Consider the following 8417-nt stretch of genomic DNA (forward strand, 5'->3'; position numbering starts at 1 on the left):
CTGAAACTCAAGATATAAAATCATTTATTATATCATTTACAAAATTAGAATCTTGTCATAGAATAAGGGTGAGGTTGGTCCAGGGGAGGATAAGCAAGGCCTCTGGTCAATCCATTTATCTCAGGCTTTTATTTTTTCTCATTTTAACTTCGGTAGGGACATATTTATTTTTTATTTTTATAACCTTAAAATTAAATATCTACTCTCCGATGTAGAATTGTAAATTACTTGAGAAGTCAGACAATGTGTTGCCTATAACCAACGGTCAAACTTTAAGTGGTCAGCAATTCCAAACGACCACCCAGTATGGACAAAACGATATTTCCGATTTTCACACATGCATATTTCGGAAGAAATACATACACGCAAAAATACACTTTTGTACTTTTTGTATATTTTCTTACAGATAGACACAGAAACATAAACTATAAAAATGTAAAAAAACAAAAAATATAAAATGCAACAATACATTATATGCATGCATAAACATATAGACTTGCATACATCTGCATACATATAATATGTGTATGTGTATATATGTGTATACGTTTATGTATATGTATATATGTGTATATGTATATATTTTGTGCATGTATGTATGCCTATGTGTGTATTAGTATGTATCTGTATTATATGTATGTTTATATGTATGCATGTGTGTATACGTGGATTTATATGTAACTTTCATGTATTGGGAGTGTATGCAGTGCTCAATGTGTGCATGAAACTTTATGTGAGAACGTATGTTTTTTCCGCTATGTATGTAACTAGCGAGGGGTACCCGGCGTTGCCCGGGTGTTTGGGGGGGGTTAAAAAAAAAGTAAGTATGAGGATCAAACTCGAACCGTTGAGGCAAAGTTGCGGAAAAAAAAAACATGCGATGTTAACCATTGCCCCACCACGACATGCTTACGGAAACACGTTTGAATTTATTTAATTACTTGGATTTAGCAGGTGCTCGTTTTAATGAGTTAATGAGGTCAGTTTAACTGCGGAATTTCATTTACTGCTGAACGCTTTTTTCCTCGCCCCCAAGATGTTATAGGAAAAAGACTAACCCACATGCGGTGAGCTACAAATATTGAATATTTATCTTCCCGAAATCGAGCAAATTAAATAGACAGGTCAACTTCGTTGTTAACTGTGAGATATTACGATTTGTATGTGATATAAAAAGTTTTAAAAGTTGTGAACCGAGCGACCGCTTCTCTGAAAGAAGCCTTTTGTAGACACACAGAAAAAGCGAACACACATACATACATACATACATTTTCGCTTTTATATTTATAGATAACTTAGTGGAAATTTCAAACTAAATGACTTAATTATCTAGATAAATAAATCATAGTTTTATTTATGTTTTGTTGTCGAAATAGTTTCCTCCGTGTATATGTGTGTGTGTAAGTAAAAGTGCTATGTATGTATATGTATATGTTTTTATGTATATGTATATGTTATGCGTGTAGGTATATGGTTATATATGTAGATGTATGTGTGTGGGTGTAAGTACATGTATAAATATATAAAGATATACATGTATATTGTATGGATATGTATTTATGTTTAGTGTAAATAATATGGATGCATATGTGTAGATATATATTTATGTGTATATATTTATGCATATATGTACGCAGATGTATGCGAGTCTATGTGTTTATGCATGCATATAATGTATTGTTGCATTTTATATTTTTTGTTTTTTTTACATTTTTATATTTTATGTTTCTGTGTGTATGTGCAAGGAAATATACAAAAATTGTTCATCCACCCCTGTGTATTTTTGTGTGTTTACTTCTGAAATATGCGTGTGTGAAAATTGGAAATATCGTTTTGTCCATACTGGGTGGTCGTTTGGAATTGCTGACTACTTAAAGTTTGACCGTTGGTTATAGGCAACATATTGTCTGACTTCTCAAGTAATTTACAATGCTACACCGGAGAGTAGATACTTAATTTTAAGGCTATAAAAAGAAAAAGAAAAGAAAAATTGTCCATACCAAAGTTAAGATGAGAAAAAATAAAAGTCTGAGATAAATAGATTGATCAAAGGCCTTGCTTATCCTTCTCCAAACTAACCCCACCCCTAAGAAAACGATTTTGTATGTTGAGTTTCAGTTTTTGAGGGAAATTCTTGGCCTGAAGACGTAATCTCCCCAATAATGGGTGATTACAGAAACATGTATGCAAATATGTAGCCATCAATGTTTGTATAAATAAATTAAATATATATATATATATATGATGATTGCAACGTCTTGTCAGACGAGTGCCACTCCCTCTGACACTGAAAGTTCATGAACCCGATAATGACTTATTTAGACCTGCCGGCGAATTCACATGCTCAAGCAGACATGACACTGAAGATGGTCATTGGTATACATACATATATATACACGCATGCGCACATACATATGTACACATACATACACATACATACATATCACACGCATACATACATACATACATACACAATACATAATACGCACACATACACATACATATACATACATACACACATGCAAACATACACAAGACGGTCATTGGCATGCATATAAATATATACACGCATACATACATATATACACACACATACATATCTATAAACATATGCACATATATGCCACAATGCATAATACACATACATACATATACATACCCACATGCATACATACATATACATACATATACATCCACATATACACACATATATACAGATACATACACAGATATACTTAAACATACATATACATATATGTACACATATGCACATATACATACATACAGTTACCTACATATACATACACATACATATATATGCATTCATACACATACATGCATACATGCACATATACACATACACATATACATGCACATATACATATACATGCATACATACACATACACACACATACATACATACACATACATACATATGTGCATACATACACATAAACATGCATACAAACATATATAAATGTATATACATACACACACAAACATATATACACACATACATACATATACACATAGATATACATACATACACACACACATGTACATATATAAATATACATACACATATCCATACATATATACATAGATATATATAATGATGGCAGATCAATTGTTACATGCATCCAGCATTTCAGGCCTACACACGTCACAGCTTTTTTATCACCACAGGACTATTTTTTTTTTATAGACAAATGCCTACCGGAGTATCTATACAAAGATGATGTTACAGAGTTTTAGCTTTGTACGACTGCTAAATCTCTCTCTCGGTTCAAAATGTTGACATCCAGCAACAAGCAAAAGCAAGATTTTTTTTTCTTGTCAAACTCATTTAATCGTGCCCATCACCATCATCGTTGTCCTGATCATTGAATATTTATGACTTTTGGAATGTTCTTTCATGTGTATTATGTGTATGTATGTATATGCATGTGTATGTATATGCGTATATGTGTGCTTCTATGTGTGTATGTTTGCATGTGTGTGCACATGCATATGTATGTTGGCATATATCTGTATGTATGCATGTGTTTATTTCCATGTGTGTGGGGGGTGGAGAGGGCTCCCATAAGCCGTCATGAAGGCAACCCCTCTAGGAGAAGCAAATCTCTGATTTAAACAAACCATTAAGTGGGAGACTAGTACCCACATTAAGCTGGTCTGCAGTTTTGATATATATATATATATATATATATATATATATATGTCATCCACAGACAGACTGTCTCCATTGATTATTATATTGTACCCAATATATAGTAGTGACCACACGGCGTGGCTTGGTTGCCGTCTAAGCTAACAACAGACTGATATCAAAGCTCTAAAAATTAACAGACATTAATGTATATATGTATATTTGTGCATGCATAAAGAAGCAGTTTTAGTTGATTTACACCTGCCGAGTTCCAATTTTTTTAAATTTTAACACCCTTAGCAGCTATTTTTACCGGCTAAAACCAAATCCAATTTGTTCCATGCATCCAAATCTCCTATATATTAAGTTTCAAATCTGTAAACCAAAAATTAACAGAGTAGTTTGGTAGAGACTGTTCTTCACACAGGCAAACAACATCACACACATGCACACACACACAAACACAAACACACACACACATATATATAGACGATCCTGGATTGAGGTAGTTGCATGTCTAGCTGCACTGATGAGCTGTGAAACAGCGAAACAATACTGTATGTGGATGACTATATATATATATATATATATATATATATATATATATATATATATATATATATATACATATATATATATGTATATATATATATATATATATAATCAGAAGAGAGGTATCCTCGGTTTTAAATTCGAACAGGGGAACAGCATATGATTGTCTTTTGTGAGTCTCCTCAACCTCCATTGTATTGTGACTTCTCTACTGTGTGTGATTGTAATGATATTTCAATTTTCTATTCTATTTTTTTTAGTTTGGGTTTGTATTAGCATATCTTACAGATAACTGCAGTATGGGTAATTTGAAAACAAATTTTATTTCCGGATCTATAAATTTAAGTCGAAGTTACAATATGGCTTTGGTTCCAATACAGTTTTCAAGGTGGTTCATTGGCATTGTGAAGGTAAATTTCCATTTTCTATTTTAAATTCTTAGATTTTACTAGGGGGGTGGGCTTTTCCTGGGCGTAAAATACGCTTAAATCTGATATTTTAATTTGTCCAGATTTCGTATATATTATTATAGAGTCATGCTTTCAAAAGTAAAAAAAAAAGTATTTAGGTGCCATCTGCTAGAATCGAAACTGTAGTATTCAAAGCTGGTGACGTTACCACTGTACTAACATCACATGCATATAAACCGATTAAGAATTAAAAATGAACTAAGATAATGTACAAAATGTTTGACAAATTTTTCAATTTTGACCCAGTTTTGACCGCTTAAAAATAATTTTAACTGGCTAAGACTCACAAAAGAACGGCCTGTAAAAAGTCCAATCATTTGAGGTCCCTAGGGCTGCTCTACGGCTTTTAGTTTTGGAGGAAATAGAGTTTGAAAATATGGAGACAGACAGACAGACAGACAGACAGACAGACAGCCGTTTATATATTAGATTAATTTTCACATAAAGCAAAGACAAATTGAAGTTAAAATTGAGAAGAAAAAATAACTCGATCAGATTAAATCCTGCTTTAAAATCAAAAAAGTTGTTGCGGACCAGGATATAATAATACCCTAACTCGCCACAAGAAAATAATGAAGCGAATGGAATTGAAGGAAACAAAAACTCAATTGATGGATAAGATAAACGTTGTTTATTTACTGCTGATAGAATGAATGTTTTGGATATAACATGTGTTCATGTCCGCGCGGGTGTAACCATCGTTTGTAGAGGACTGGTATTGTAGAAGGAAAAAGGAAATGTGTTTTCATTTCACGTTTGGGTCACTATCGTTTGTTCGCGCGTGGGAAAAGAAGTGAGTAATATAGTAGAAATGAGAATGATAGTCCAGCGTGTAAACAAAGACAAAGATAGTGGGTTAACATCAGTTAAACTGTGCGCCATGTTAGCCATCAGCTACGCGGTGGTGTTCTCTGGCACAAGTAGTAGATAGAGAGAGAAAGAGTGTACGTACTGTCTGTTGGCCTTTTGTCCCACATAGTAGTAAATGGCGTGAGGTACGTGTGTGCGCGCACCTGCCGAAACGGCGGTGGTTGGTGCGCCGACCAACCACCTCGGAAGGCAGGTTGGAAAAAGGAAGAAGCCGCTTGTTGCTCTTTCTTTTATAGGTGTTTCCAGTGGTCTTTTGCGCATGTGTGGATTTCCATTGAAAGGAAGTGACATCGTCCATTTGTGCATGTATGTGAGTACATGTGTGTACATACACATGAATGTGAGTGTATGTACACGAACGTGAATATATGTACGTGTGTGGACGTGGGCGCGTATGTTTGTGTGCGCGTATGTATATGACAAGTAATATAGCTTGGGATGTGAACATGTGTTTTTGTGTGAGACTAGAAAAGGCTTGCGCAAAGTCAAAGTACGGTTTCCTCCCTTGGCACAGTACAAAATCAACCTCAAAATCTTGTCAGGTGGTCATCCCTACTCTTCCCTGCAGCCTCTTTCTTACAGAAGAAAAGTTGGTAGTCCTTCTCTATCGTCATTTTCATGGAAGATGCTTGGCTAAGCTTTAATCTCTGGTTCCTCTTTGTAAAATATTTACAGCAAGAACTCGTCTTATTACCACTATGGAAAAAGACTTTCTTTTCTCTTTCCATATGAAGAGCGTCAGGCAGAATTTCCATGGACAGAGTTTCTTTGTAAGGGTTTCCCGTCTGTGAAACACATTATTGTTAAACTGTTTTTCTGCTGATTACAACTTGGTTATCTTCAAATCCAATGTCAACAATACTTGTCACAAACCGCCTTTAAATAATCAAAAAAGTCTTTTCACTAATTGTTCATCCTCTTTCGACTAGCAATCTCTCCGTTGTATTATCCTTTATCCTTGAGTGGCTCTTGGCTTTTATAAGTGGTGGTCTTACAGTAAAAAATGAAATTTGTAAATTTGAGAATCTTTAATGAAAACAAAGATTGTTTTGATTAAAACCTGAAGTATTAATCTACTGTATAAATTAAAATCGCTGGCAACTCTAATTTTCAAACTAAGATTTGTTTAATTATTTTTTTTTGTTTGTTGTTGTAGTTAATTTTTTGGCAAACGTTACTATTATCAACATAAATTATCTTTTGTTGGAAAATTAGTCAAAAACTATGTAACACGGCTGTTACGCTCGAACCGTGTTCATTACAGTTCAAACCTCTTTCGGGCCCCCACACCATCTAGTACCGTGGAAAACGAACAAACAAACAAAAATAAATGAATCCGACTTTGCTTTTTTCAGTTTTAACAAAAGGCGTTTATTACCATTACTTTCCAAACAATGCTTGTTTTTTGTTTTTTTCTATCTGTTCATTTCGTCTGTCATGAGATCAACAAAACCCTGCCGTCTCGACACCAACTTAAAAGTTTCTCGCCACCCCTATAGGGCTATACATCCATCTAACCGGCAAGCATGTTTCTTTCTGCTCCTCGCCATGTGGTGCTTTTTTCCTCCTGTTTTTTTTTTCTTTTTCTTGAGACGTAAGCCAGCTCGCACTTGCTAATTTGCATTGTTTGCTTAAACGGTTGCTGCTGCTGCTAATACTGTTCAAATGTAATGTGAATAGACATCTTGCTGCTCAAATTCCTGTAGATTTGGTTCCAAATAGTTGCCCCTTAAAGTTCAAATAGCACCTGCTTTGTTTGGAGTGAAATAACAGTGAACAAAAAAAAAAAAAAAAAAAAAGTAAATGATCTGCGTTCGGCCATTTTGAATTGAGGAGCAGAAGTGAGTAAGAAATGAATATTTAACACCTGCATTATTGAAAGAACACATTTTTTTTATTTTTATTTTTTTAGTCAATGATGTGAATAAAAGTTTTAAATGCAGTAGTCATTTTCTCACACACCCCTGTCATATCAAAGAAAACTATTCATAAAACATAGACATCAAGTATTCAGTCCTTACACATGTGATACTATCGACGTCACCCCCCACCACCACCAAATATAGGTGTTAGGAAGTAGAAACTAAGTTGATCAGCAGAATAAAAATATAGAAAGTGAGGTTAGTAGAAAGACAATGGAGAGGAAATTGTTCACCAAGGTACACAAAAGGCAGCTGAAATAGGATTGTTAATCAAGATGTGGCAGTAACTGGAACAAAGAACTGGACATAGAGGTCGACATATTTAGTGCTAGTTTATGGACAGTTCTAGAGGTGGCAGTGAGTTTTGCGACAATTGAGGACAGTTTCCAGCTGGAAACAGTTGAATACAAAGTTGTAGCTCGGAGCAGATCAAGATGAGTTGACGTCAACTGTCAAACATGACCTCGAGAGAAGACTAAGATGCGGATGTTAGTGAAGGTCAATAGTGTAACATACCCAGAATACAACCGATATATACAAAATGTTTTGGAGTTTGTGTTTTCTGTATTTTCTTTTGCAGTTTTGTTGTTGTTGTTTTAAAGTTGTGAACCACTGTGTGTTCTCCTTGGCAGCTGCCAATGCAAGAAATGACAACACAGCCAGGATGAGAAGAGAAGCTGAAAGAGAAAAAGACCACGGTAACAATATTAGGGTTGGAGATTGTTGTGAAGCAAGGGAGCGTGGGGTAACACACTCGTTTCCTTTCCGGTTATCGACTTACTTCCTCTCCTCAGATTCAAAATGGTCAAATGCAAATCCTAAGATGAAGTACTGTTGCCACCTTTGGGGAAGAGCTGCTCAGAACCACCTTTTCCTGCCCTGACAGAGTACAAAACTGACTTCAAAATCTAGTGGGCAATATCCTTTTCTCCTCCCTACTTTCTTTTTCTTCAT

This window comes from Euprymna scolopes, chromosome 2, assembly GCF_053919585.1.
Source record: "Euprymna scolopes isolate OS-2025 chromosome 2, ASM5391958v1, whole genome shotgun sequence".
Classification (NCBI taxonomy): domain Eukaryota; kingdom Metazoa; phylum Mollusca; class Cephalopoda; order Sepiida; family Sepiolidae; genus Euprymna; species Euprymna scolopes.